The sequence below is a fragment of the Rhinichthys klamathensis genome, unplaced genomic scaffold (assembly GCF_029890125.1).
Source record: "Rhinichthys klamathensis goyatoka isolate OS25496 unplaced genomic scaffold, OSU_Roscu_1.1 h1tg000558l_1, whole genome shotgun sequence".
Lineage (NCBI taxonomy): Eukaryota > Metazoa > Chordata > Actinopteri > Cypriniformes > Leuciscidae > Rhinichthys > Rhinichthys klamathensis.
The window spans coordinates 1,033,215-1,046,752 of record NW_026607026.1 but is presented as its reverse complement, the minus strand read 5'-3'; the positions used below and the strand labels follow the sequence as shown (position 1 = coordinate 1,046,752).

At 38.7% G+C, this 13,538-nt stretch overlaps 1 long non-coding RNA gene across 1 annotated transcript; it reads right to left on the bottom strand.

The window, feature by feature from the left end:
* Positions 1-884: 884 nt before the first annotated feature.
* LOC130073744 (uncharacterized) lies at positions 885-2,916 on the bottom strand. The gene is made up of 3 exons (XR_008804385.1): positions 2,856-2,916; positions 1,267-1,706; positions 885-1,172 (listed from the first exon to the last, which is right to left on the bottom strand). It is a non-coding gene; the product is annotated as an uncharacterized LOC130073744 (long non-coding RNA).
* Positions 2,917-13,538: the final 10,622 nt, after the last annotated feature.

Here is a 13,538-nt window from a genome sequence, read left to right as displayed (position 1 = left end):
ATTGGTTTTACAGACTTAATTTAAAATTTACAGTAAAAAACTGTATTTCATTATCTGATATAATATTAATTTACCAACCTATTGAAGTATTGATATCTGTTTTGTACCATTGTAATGCATTGACAACCAACAATCATCACAGCAGAGATAAAAGTCACGATGTTCAATCAAAGCTCACCACAAGCAAATCTTCCACAAAACGGTTAATACTTATAGAAGCTGCACAGTGTCATTCGCACCATCATGGTAACACACATGAAATTTAAAAAAAATGCAATAAACATTAATTTAACAACATTAAATGTAACATAAAACCCTAATGTACATAACTGATTAGAAAAAAAACCAAGAAAACTATGAGGAAACAGTTATTTCAACAAAAATACATAAAATGTTAAGTGTCACACAGGGAATTGTGGGAATGTCAATTTATGTTTTTTCACTGTAAATTATACAATGAGTTGTTCTTTTTCACTTTCAAAAACTGTAAATTTAACGGTATTAAATGTACCATGAGATCTATCAGTTATTTACCGTATATAGTATGGAAACTTTCTGTTAACCAATTAACAATTTTGCACTGTAGCATTTTTACAGTGTTTTACCGTTAAAATCACAATTGTTTTTTACAGTGTAGTGTATAGTTAATGTTCTGTATTATTGTCTCAAAACCCCTGATAATGAAGTGCAAAGAGTTTCAAAAGGGAACAAAGACAAAGCTGTTTGCTAGACTTACCTGCCTTACAAGCAGATTCATACAGGTTTAAGACACATAACCCGTTGAATGTGTTACTTACAGTTGCTGCTTTGGGGCTTTTTTTTTTTACTTTATTTTATAAGATAGTGAATGAGTGTGGGGTCGTCGTGAGCGAAGATCACTTAAACATCCCGATTATGTGCACAATCCACTGTACCACAGCTCCGACGTCTCTGCATTTCAAGCTGGGACAGGACAAAGCATTTTAACATTGACATATTCATTAAAAAAAATGACAAAACCTTAAAAAATATAATAATATGTTTTATATAAAAATCTGCACAGATCGAAAAAACATCCTAGTGCAGCTTAGACTGTTGTGGTTCTGTAGACCGATTTCAGGGAATCAGTTGTTATGTTTGGCAACAATTATGCATCTTGACCACATGGTGGAGCCTTGCAGATTTGTGTAGTCCTATAGAAATGAGTGATGCACAAATGAATTAGATTGCATGTTCCAACCAATTTCAAAGTTATCATCAAAACTTCAAAACTTGCATGCAACTTACTGTATATCAGAGAGAATTCTTGTTATTTCATTGTCTATCTATGCCATGGGAAGTCTTTCATTCTTTTCAGATTACACAAGAGAAAGACCTTTTCCCTTGTTTAGTCTGTCGTGATGGTCCACCTCATGAACAGAGGGATTCTTCTTGGCGCATTGGAGTGGGTTGCAGCTCTGGGTATCTGCCACATACCGCCAAGGCCTCCGTCTACACGGCACTGTGTCTTTGTGTGTGTGTGTGTGTGTGTGTGTGGGCGTTTCTTCCGAGCAGAGCGACGGGCTGGCATGGCATCTGCACAACCACTGCCCACTCGGACCAAAACAAGCCACACTTCTTCTTCACTACGCTGGCAAAGACGCCGGCAAAACAAACAAACCAAGGCTAGCAAAAGTTCCACCGCTCCATGTCACTGCAAATATCATACAGTGGTTTTTGTGGACAATCTGAAAGAAATGTTGTAAAAAAATGTTTATCTCAGGTTTGGTTGCCACAAAATTTAAATGTTTAAACAGTTACTGGAGGGTTAAATTTGGTCCGTATTAGTTATCATCACGCAGATCTGAAATGGCCACAGACAACATCTACATCACTCTATGCTATTTCTTTCCAACATAGCTGAGGTTTCACTGCAGCATTACGGAAAGAGGACTGATGGGACTGTTTAAATTGTCAGTTTATGCGAACACTTCCTTATTAAGTTCAGATTTTAAGAGTTCTTGAGATCTTCTGCCAGTAAATTTAGAAAGGAAAAAACGACGACTCTTGTCAGAAATTGTTAGCATCGAACATTTTAATCTGGAACATGATGATTTTTTCCATCTCTCCCTGAAAAACATTTGAGCATTAAAATGTGATGCAAATAAAACCAAAATTATTACTGTAGCTCAAAATGTTTGCACACATTCTGATTAGTTGACAGGACAGATAGTGCTCCTTTATGGCATAGCGTGTAGCCTAAAATTAAATAAATGTTCAGTCTTTATGTAGCCTACTTACTCCAGTATTGCTGTTAATTTGTTCTGTGGTAGTTTTTTATAACACCATTTGACTCTTGCTTTGAAGATTATATTTTAAGATATTTTCTTTTACAGTGCTCCACACTTAAAATTTAACAACATCCATGTATGGAATGATATGAGGATGAATAATTAATGACTGACAGAATTTTCATTTATCGGTGAACTTTTCCTTGAAGGAATAAAACAGTCAAGAGGCCAAAAAGAGGAGAGAGAGAGAGAGAGAGAGAGAGAGAGAGAGAGAGAGAGAGAGAGAGAGAGAGAGAGAGAGAGAGAGAGAGAGAGAGAGAGAGAGAGAGCATTAGGCACTAAAAGCTTTCCTCCTCTGGCTAAAGGCTAATGTTATTGCCATGGTGAAGAATTCTCCTGAGCTGGAGAAAAACGCGCTGAGGTGATTCATAAATGGACCGTGAGGATCCTCTGGGACAATAATTAGGCATGTCTCAGTCAATCTCTCCCTCCATCCCGCTTTTTTCTCTCTCAGATGATGGATTGACAGCATCCATGTGGTCTTGGAACAAACTCATCAAGTTTTAGTCATAGTTTTAGCTGTTAATTCGACGTTACGTTCCTTACCTCAAGATAGACAGCGCGCGAAACGCTAATCCTACGGCAACGGTTCATCATTCGAATATTAATTAGATCGCGATGACGTAGCTGTCAGCCTTCCAATGGCAAATTAATCTCTTAAAAACATTAGTTAAATTATTCTGACGTCGCACGCTGACCTTCCTATAGAAAACGCTTTTTCTTTAAATATTAATTACGTTTTTCTGACGTCGCTTGGTATTCGTCAAATGGCTAATACATGGATCATGAATAGTAAGAGGCAAACCTTCGCCATAGTAGAATTGGTAAATTCTCGTCGGAGTTCGATGTGAAATGACATGATCTGGTGAGGTTCACTTCACTTCAGTTCCAACATCCTCATGTGAACCCTACGGTCATAATTCATGATTTAATGCGGTAAGTAGCATTTTGTCTCCATATTGTATGCTTGATGACTTTTTGGTTAATTTTTTTGTAATGTTGTACTGTAAAGTTGTTGACAAACTGTATGTTGTAGTATACTTTATGTATATGTCTTTCTGCCTGTCTGTCTATATACTGTAGCAAATATGTTGGGTTTTCATTTTAAGTTTAAAGATCTATGATCATTTTCACAATTATAACCGTTTTAGGGTCAGTTCAAGCTGAAATGAAACTGAAACATTTCAAGGCAGATCAATACGGGTTTTTTTTTTTTTGCTTCGTCAGACATTCAGGGCAAACATAAGCCTATGTACTATGCATTAGGATTGAATAGTTTCTGTATTGAACTGTATTGAACAAGGTGCAACTGCAGGGACCCTGATAAATATGTAAATGTGTACGAGAGTGTGTTACAACCCATATGGGAAGTTTGGAAGCTGAAAAAGCCAATTTTATGAATCTTTTCAAACTCCGTCCTTCATGAATGGGATGCGGTTGGAATGATTGAACCAGGCGGCCAGACAAATTCAAACCACATCATGAAAGGATTTTGATAGGCCAGACCGCTGCATTTTTACTTTACAAGCATGCCATAAACAGACCCTCTGGAAAGTTCTCCTGTGGGTGATGAAGCACAAGCTCACACACGTGGAGACGTGGGCCTATAATGCATTGGCTTCAGGTTTGACATTTTTAGTGCTCCGGACACCCTGTGAGACAGCAGGTCTCCACTAAATCCTTTCATTTTAACTTCCGTGCTAGATTAATTTGTTTTATGTCCCTTCGATCGAAAAAAATTGCACACTTGTTACAAAACGTCCCATGGCCAATTTGGCCAAGCTGTGTAACAAAATGTGACTGGGAAATGAGGGACTGCTATATTGATCAGAGATAGAAGTAAAAATTTCTATCTCCAGGTCAATGTACTTGCACACAAGAAGGAAATAATGCTCTGAAGTGACGATCAGCTTGCAATGAGAAATGCGTCACAGAAGTGAAATGCTAGCAATTTGAGACACGTTGTATGTTTGGAAAGATGGATTTTCCTCATTGACAAGATCAAAGTCGGGCCATATCAACACGTTCTGGTGTTTAGTATGCATTGCGGCGGTCTCTGTCATGTACACTTCAAAGGAAATTAGAGTTTAATGGTGTTTATTCTACAATCATTGAGTCTGTGACCTCTCATGAGGATGAAATATTAGCAGACTGGTTAGTGAATTTGGTGTAAATGCTTCCATGTGTGTCATTTATGGATGCAATGCAATATTACGTGCAAAAACGTGTTTCACATTAGTGTAAAAATACGGCGGGGTGGGATCCAAATTTCTGAGACCACTAGTAAATTGCTTTTCTAATTTAATTCAAACTTTTCCATTATAAATTAAATTGTCAGCATAACAAATTGAGTTAAAAGTTGGAACTGGAAAATGAACATGAATCTCTTAGTATTTTGTTTTTGACATGATCCAAAGAGCATCTTGAGCCTCTTCGACCGTCTGCACAAAGAGTCACGTGATCAATGCCAATCATTTACTTGCTGTTTATTAGTGACCTAGAAGTAGTGCAGAAATACTTCCTCTTCATTTTATGTCAAAACATAAGGTTTCAGTGAAAATGGTCCCAACGTTTTCCCTCTTCTTATGTACATTCTAGAGATAGTTATCCATGATATATATTCACCCCGATTGGGTAGAAGGCATGTACCAACCCTACAGAAATGTTTTTAGAATCTGACATTTCTACCGCAGATGATTTAGTCTTAACGGCTTCCAAACATGAGGCCATGCAGCCATTATCCAATCAGTCTCAGAGATTTTGTTTGACCTTTTCCTGCATGGCTGCTCGCCGGAGCAGAACCGGTCCGGCCATGAGCTGTGTGGCGCAGTCAATCTCTGGAGTATTGACTTAAAGGGATAGTTCACCCAAATTTCAAGACGTATCATTTACTTGCCATTCTAAACCTGTATGTTGTTATTTTTTCTGTGAAACACAAAAGTGAACATTTTTAAAGCATCTTTATGAAGTGATCGCTATGTTTATAGTGACTATGATTGTCCAGCTTCAACATAATAGCTAATGTGTTTGGAACGACACAAGGGATTTCATGTTTGGGCAACCTATTCCTTTAATAAGAACAATAATGGAAATTGCACAGAAAGTGAAAATAAATTCCTTCGTTGCTTCCTCATGCAAAATGTACTTCACCAATGAATGCAAATGCAATGCTTTATTTGATTAATATGTGATCATGCTATTCAATTCTGTTCTTCTGTTTACTTTTATTTCATTTACTCACCCTCAAGTTGTTCCAAACCTTTATGAATTTCAATTTCTTTGTTCTGCTAAACACAAAAGAAGATATTTTGAAGAATGTTGGCAACCAAACAGTTGATGGACCCCATTGACTTCCATAGTAGGTAAAAAAAAACAAAAAAAAAACACTATGGAAGTCAATGGGGTCCATCAACTGTTTGGTTGCCAACATTCTTCAATTTTTGTGTGTTTTATCCCTTTAACACCGCTCACTTTTTAAATGTAGTGCTCAGTTATGCTGCAATCTCTGTTTGATGTGTTGCAAAGAAAATCACTTTTCCCTTTACGGTGAACTTTTGAAATGTATTTGGCAATGAGAAAATTCCCATATTTCAAAAGCACAGAAGTAAAACTTCTAGCTTCTGTTTTCCTCTTTTCAGTCACTGGTTTAATGTGGTTTTTAATATAGACAGCCATTCGGCATTCATGATTAAGTGAGGGAAGAGCAAAGACTAGGTGTTAACATACATTTTCCTCGGCTGGAAAAATCTGGCACCATGATGTCCTATTCACAGCACACTGACACATACCCTCAACCCCTTTAGCAATTTCCTGGGGAAAGCTGGACAGTTGCAGACTCTTGCTACACCGTAAACCCAGTGTACACCAACACGTTTGCGTTTGCTTAAAATATGACGTAGTGATGCATGTAACATAGCTGAGGTGATATATATAATAGCTTAGAAATCATGGAAAAATCTGAGATCAGCTGGAAAAGTCATGCCTTTTTTTACATTATCAGTCTGAAATATATTCAGCAATAAAAATATACAGAAATATCTTCTTCTCCCTCAGGAAAACTGTATCAGACAGGAGCACAATCGCGCCATTATGACATCACTATGAGGGTGGCCCAGGAATGCTGTGGAAACAACAATAATACATCACATTTTTCTACAGCACGAAAAGTAGCTTTGGTCATGGCTTTGAAATCCGGTTCTCCCGTCCTCCAGTCTGAAATGGCCAAATCTAATGGATCATTCTGTTCTGATTTGCTCCATGAAAGGACTTGAGACATTTTGTACAGGGCCGAAACAAACGCTTTTCTACACGTTCACCCCCTTTCCCCTTCGTTATATATTGTTGAGGAAATTTCAGTCCATAAGAGGGAAAAGGAAGAGAAAAAACTGTTAGTTAAATTCACCCGGCCCTTAAAATAGGATTCTGGGAACAAATTTGTCCGGTAGCTGTTTGCAGCTCTCTCGTCTTGAGCCATTCAAAATACTGGCGATTTTTTTCTACCGAACGCTTGGAAATGATGAACTTTGACTGGGCAGCTGAATCTGTGGCGTCTGCGCGGGAACATCTGCTGTTCAATCATGTCGGATTCTTCTCACGCAGTCCATGTCTATCAGCTAAACAAGAACATTTATATCTAGGATTCGATTATTACATCCTAGGTTTAAGCACTGTGCTGTTCAGACTTTACTCCCCTTTTCCCCATTTAATATGAATCTGGAAGTTTCGAAAAGCAGTGCTACTTTAAAGGAATAGTTCACTAAAAGTTTACTCTCATGTCGTTCAATTCTTTTGTGTACCATTAAATAGACATTTTGAAGTGCTAAATCTGACTCTTTTGAATGACGGTTCATGTCTGTCATGCTCCAATGATCACAAAAAGGCGTCATAAAAGTAGTTAAAAAACTTGCACACTGTTTTGCACACTCACAAGTCTTTTAATAGTTTTATAATATAATGTAATATATTATAAATAAAAAGATTTATAATATAATAGTCTAGCTGAAGCTTTGCAGAAACGTTAATTATGTGTTATGTGTCTAATGTTAATTTATGTGTTCAAGTTTGATGACGTAACTAATTGTTTTTGCGCTGGACAAAAACGTTTACTTTTTTTTTTTCGTTTCAAAACATCAAAACTATTTTTATATATATTTTACAATTATTTATATATAGTCTCATAATTTTCTAAAATATATTATCCTCATTGCTATAATTTAGTTTCTCATCTAGCAAACAATGTTTTCAAATTTGTTCCTTCACAGTAAAGTTGACTTAAGCTTTAAGCCTTGTACACACCGGGACGAATATCGGCTCGGCTCAGCGTTTTTCAACGCGTTTTTTGTGTTCACACCCAAGCGATTTTCGCTGACGATGAGCCGAGTGAACACGCAAATTCATTCCCTGACATTAGATGGCGCTTAATGTAAAACAGAAATACCCCGGTCCACAAAGTGTCGCTGCGCAACTACGCTTCTGACACTCGCTTGTCACTCAGAAGAAGAGAGCAAGTTTGTCGCGTTAGTCATATAGTTCTTTATTGTCGTTGGTGTCTCTTTATAAAGACACCAACAAGACCAGCAGCTCTACATTCATCTAGCCTTGCATCTTCCTCGTCTTATTTCTTCCCGGCAGAGTGTAGACGCTAGGGGTGGAACGGTACATGTATTCGTATTGAACCGAAACGGTACGGGCGTCACGGTTCGGTGCACGAATTTACACGGAGAATACACGGTATAAAAATAAATAAAACTCGCGTGCAAATTAATTAATGTAATGCGGAACTACTGTTAGATACGCGGGTTTTTTAGGGCACATAATCTGTACCATCGGCTTAGCTCTGAACCATAGACAGTATAAGAAATGGACAGAGCCATCTCATTGGAACTCAGTTGAGACAGTTGAAGCCCATTTTTAGCGATTTCTGAGCACTTCCGTTCCTGACGCGCAGACTCAAACCGACTCAAACTAAGCTTGATGACGTGAGCAACCTGTCTGACAGACGTTACTCTTCTAGTAGCTGTGCGTGAAAATTGCCAACGTTAATCTTGCAGAGACGGGGAACTTGAGCAAAGAGTTCTTTGGCGTGAGTGAGCAGGAGTAAGTATTCCGTTGCTTTTATGGACTCATTATCTATGGGCTTCTCCCTTGACGGGGCGTTCCCCCGATTGCCTGCGAGCTTCTCCTCCTGTCTGTACGGTAATTTCTGTACAGCGCGACAGAGAGTCGAGTGGTTATGACGCAATCGTTAGCCTATTTTTACTAAAACTGTTTCTACGGGGCCATAATGTAACATAGAAGGTAATGGAGCACTTTATACATTGTCGTGTTTCTTTAGAAATAAATAATGGACAAATGGAGTCTTTAAACGCCTCAGATGTAAAGTTATTCGCTGTCAAAGTGACGCCAAAATGAATGGGAGTCAATGGAAATGCTAACGCAAGTGAAGTTCTGCTACAACATGGCGGCACCCGGCCGGCTTCAACTTCCGGTCGATGGATTACCCCCTTGCTCTGAACGCGCGTTCACTTCAGACGTTGGCTTTATACGCGCGTGGACTAGCGTCGAACTAGACGCGAATTTGACGCTCTATTCGCGTTTGCTGTGACCGTGACCGCATAATGAACAGGCTGCAATGTCAAGATTGCAATGCTGGAGTGTGTGAGAGAGAGAGAGAGAGAGAGAGAGAGAGAGAGAGAGAGAGAGAGAGAGAGAGAGAGAGAGAGAGAGAGAGAGAGAGAGAGAGAGAGAGAGGCGCGCGATCGAACAGTGGAAACATAAAAAACATACTCCGTCATTTTGTTAATACAGATCATTAAACCTGCAAAGTGTTTACTTATATTTGTGTACACTCGCAATAAAACACATCATTGTGCTTTTGTCACACTGTAAACTCTTGTCAAACTGTAACCTACAACTGTCACCCAACCAAAACCACACACACACACACACTCACTCTTTTAAAAGCAAAACATATTTATCCAACTCCATTTTAAAACAGTCTGTTGGTCCCATCTTTTGGACATTCATCATATTGCATTGGTTTTCATTTCTTGTCCTCGGAGCACTAATCTTACACATTCTACATTGATTAAAAAAAGAAAATCGAATGTGTTTTTAATGGTAGTATTATTTTATACAGAAATCAATTATTTATAATTCAGATGAGAATAATGTTACATTGTCAATTAATAATGTTAATTAAAATTAAGGAAAACAAATATATTGATCTGAAATATAGCAAAATAATTTTAAATTAATAGTACAATTACCAAACATATCGCAAGGTCTTTTTGTCTTTTTATTAATTTAATTAATAAACTAATTATATAAAACTGTTGTCAGTGCACTACAAATAAACTGGTTCTATGCCTTTATTAATAAAACTTATTTAAAAAATACAATGCCTTCTGCATTTTTGTTTTGCTTTTCCCTCCATTGTACCGAAATCGTACCGAACCGTGATGTCTGAACCGAGGTATGAACCGAACCGTGACTTCTGTGTACCGTTCCACCCCTAGTAGACGCTGTATATCTTCTTCGCCATTACGTATGTGTGCTCGGCAAGACCGTTTTGTGTTTGAGCGCCCCCAAGTTGTGTTTTACTGTAACTTCAGAAGCTCCAGACACGTGAGCAAAAGCGCCAATCTCATTGGACGGATAGTTTTTGACGCGGCGCGTCAAACCAAAAAACGAACCCGAGGCGTTTTTAAAAAAATGACGCTTTTACGCGTGGCGTTTTACGCGTCGGTGTGCACACTCGCATAGGCGCCCTTTGTTTATTCACGAGGCGTTAAACGTCGGCGAATAACGCGCGCGAAATTCGTCCCGGTGTGAACAGGCCTTTAAGGTCACAAGTCCGAAATTCACGTCCGAAATTTTCGCACGTACATTTTTTTTATATGACGTCACGTTTTGTCAATCACGTTTACACATTGCCTCCGAAACTTTCGTCCGTCATAAAAACAATTCGCAAAAGTTTTTCTCATCCGTAACAAGCATTTTGAGAGGTGTTTTGACAATTCAGAGCCACCGAATGACGAATACGAAAGTATCAGACTCAGTGTGCAAGCTACATTTTTTGTAACTAGCGACGCCCAATGAAATTGCTAAATAATGACTGTTTTCAAACAGGTTTCCTGAAAACTCGCTCCATCTGCAATTGGTGGGACAAACAGGAAGTTTTTGTAACTTCCTAAAATTTCAGCTCGAACTTATTAAAATTATGAGAAGCTTGCCTTTGAAACTACACTTAGCTTCCCTGAGAGTGTTAATGATATTCAGTAGAGTGGTTTACACCGCCGCCCGGGGTCAAACCCCACAACGCCGAGCTGGTTTGGATAAGCTGATGATCTCTCCTTCTCTCCCCATAGGGTACGGGCAGTCCTGGGACGCAGCTGGACCGCAGCTGTAAAGCTTTTGGATCTAGAGTTGCAGCTGTGGTGGGGAGGGTTCCTGGCACCGTGATTTGGTGGATAAACAGAATTGAAAATCACATTGCCAGGGATTTCCACCTCTGCACAGTTCTTCAGGTGCCCCACCTACACCGCCAACCGGACCGGGGGTATTTTGGAGATCCTATAACAGCACACAAAGAACCACAGAGATTTGTCTGAATTAGACTGTCAGGGCTCTTGTGTCCATGTGGCTTAACGTCAACACTGACCCTATATTTACTTTCATAATGCACCTTCCAGCTTTTATTGTGCTGGTTTTATCAGTCATCAAAATGTACTTGCTCCACCTTGGAAATGATTTTAAGAATGACTATTACTAATGCTCATAAATACGGAGCCCCTAAAGGGACATGGTGATATGAGATGGGAGAAAAAAAAATACATTTCAATGCTTTTGCGTTCTGTCGCAAAATGTTTGTTCACCTGTAAAGAACTTGAATTTTTGTGAGCGAACACAAAGATTTTCAAGCGAACGCCAACATTTTTTGAGTGAACGAAAAGTTTCAAGGGGGAACTCAAAATATTTGTGAGAGATTTATGATTTTACCTCACAATCTCATATTTTTTTCCATCACCATGTCCCTTTAGGGGCTTCTTACATACTTGGGATTAGTGATTTAAACAAACCCTTGACTCTAGAAACTGAACTTTGGTAGATTACTTTTCTAAAAAACCTTACTTACGGACTTGATTTTGCACACAAATGTGCAAAAAAAACGCCAAAGATAAGGCCCATTCACACCAAGTACGATAACTTTAATAATAAAGTTTTTTAAAAATCGTTCTGCAGCGCGTGCTTATAAACCGACCGTTAATGTGCGTTGGTGTGGACACTAATATACAGTAGTAATCGGTATAGCTACCATCATTGGTGGGGAGTTTTTCCTGGATAAACTTCAGAAAATGTAAAACTCTTTTTTTACGTACCGCTTCCTGCAACATATTGAAATTCGGACTTTGTTTATGCAACCCTCTTTGGCATTTAGTTCAAATGAGTCCAAGTGCTTGGTATGTTTTTCAGACTCAATAACACAAACAGTGACTCATCGCTCTGGAAATATCATGTTTCCTCAGGAATGACAGATAATGGCTTACTGGAATATCGGCGAAGGCAAAAGGGCATCTGGCAAGTTTAATATAAAATGGAGATGCAAATCATGTTTGACACCCACGGCGGCTTAGGACGGTTATCAGACGGTATGTTATGATGGACTGAAAAAAATTCTGAATAAAATACTGCTGACTGGCATTACAACAGCTTACAGTCCCAAAGCCTTCGCTGGTGACTATTTTATTTTATTTATACAACTGTTTTTTTAACGGCAGTCAATGCTTTTTTAGTCAAAACTTCAAACAACATGGTCTAACTGAGCCACACTAAGCCAAACATTGATATCATGATATCAACATGGGGCATTAATATACGTGTGCGTTTATGAGAACAGCTTTCAAGTGTGGAAGATATTGACTTTTTTGTTCAAATCTAGCATTGTAAATTATTTGTGCAAAGTCACAATGACTAAGCGGGTATAATTACCCAAGATACAGTACATCTTGTTTCTTGCTAATACGCCTCGTTCGGTCGCACCCTTTCCATCCCGAGCTGGTTCATCAGGTCATCACTTGCTCAAGGCGCAGAGCTTAGCTAATTGGTGAGCATTGATCCCTCAAGAATACTGTTCACAGTGGCTAAGTTCAGTGCCTGAAGTGAACTGTATGATGTATGGTCGGGTGGTCCACCTACTTGCTCTGGCATCAGGGCAGGAACTGGGCGTAATGAAGGGTGGGATGCCAGTAAATGTGAAACCAGTTAGGACACGCACGCCAATGAGGCGGGTTAGGCTCTTAGACCCATGGTTTGAATACTGTTAGCTGAGATGGATGAGACAAACGTGTCTGGCTTTCATTTCACAGAGCAGGTTCTGACCACTTTTTTTGAACACAATGAAAGCACTGGCCACAAAGTTAAAGTCCATTTAGACCAGTTATTGCACGTTAGTAAATTCACTCCAGTCATTAAAAAGCAGAAAGGTGTAGATGTTCCAGGAAAGCAGGGGCAGACGTTACGCTACAACGAATCATTATCCGTCACTATGATGGACTAAGTTCTGCTCTATTTTTATAGTTTTCATAAATGCAGCCTTGTATGGTGGTTATTTGTGCAGCATTGATGATAATTTGGGCCTATATCATTTTGGTGGTTTGTCGAGTTCAATAGTTTCAGCGGTAGTATTTTTTTATCAATTCAGTTTTCTCATAGAGATATTTAAGAGTCTTAAAGAGTTATATAGCCATGAACCCAGTCAATCAGATACGAGGTGAATAACAACAAAAGTTTGTTTTGACGGCAAAAAAAGTTTTTGAAAATTTGACAAAAATGCAAAGGTACAATACTGTGAACTTAACGGCTTTAGTGAGCGACAGAACTACAATCCCATGAAGCATTGCGGACAAAATAATTGAATTAAATATGATGGGAGATATAAAATATGCATATATATATATATATATATATATATATATATATATATATATATAGCACCGTAGGGAGACCGCCTCGATTAAGTCATTGGCAGTGCTTCATGGGAGTATCTAGCACCCCCACATAAATTCACCAAACAATGGTAAATGCGACCGTTTTTGAGAACAAGATGGGACTTGTAGGCGTGTAGGGTTTTTGCTCTTGCCATGCTGCAGTAACTGCACTTTTAACCTACAATTAACTGCAAATTGGGGTCAGAGCCTTTTCAAACAAGGTGTGGTGTCATGACCATCC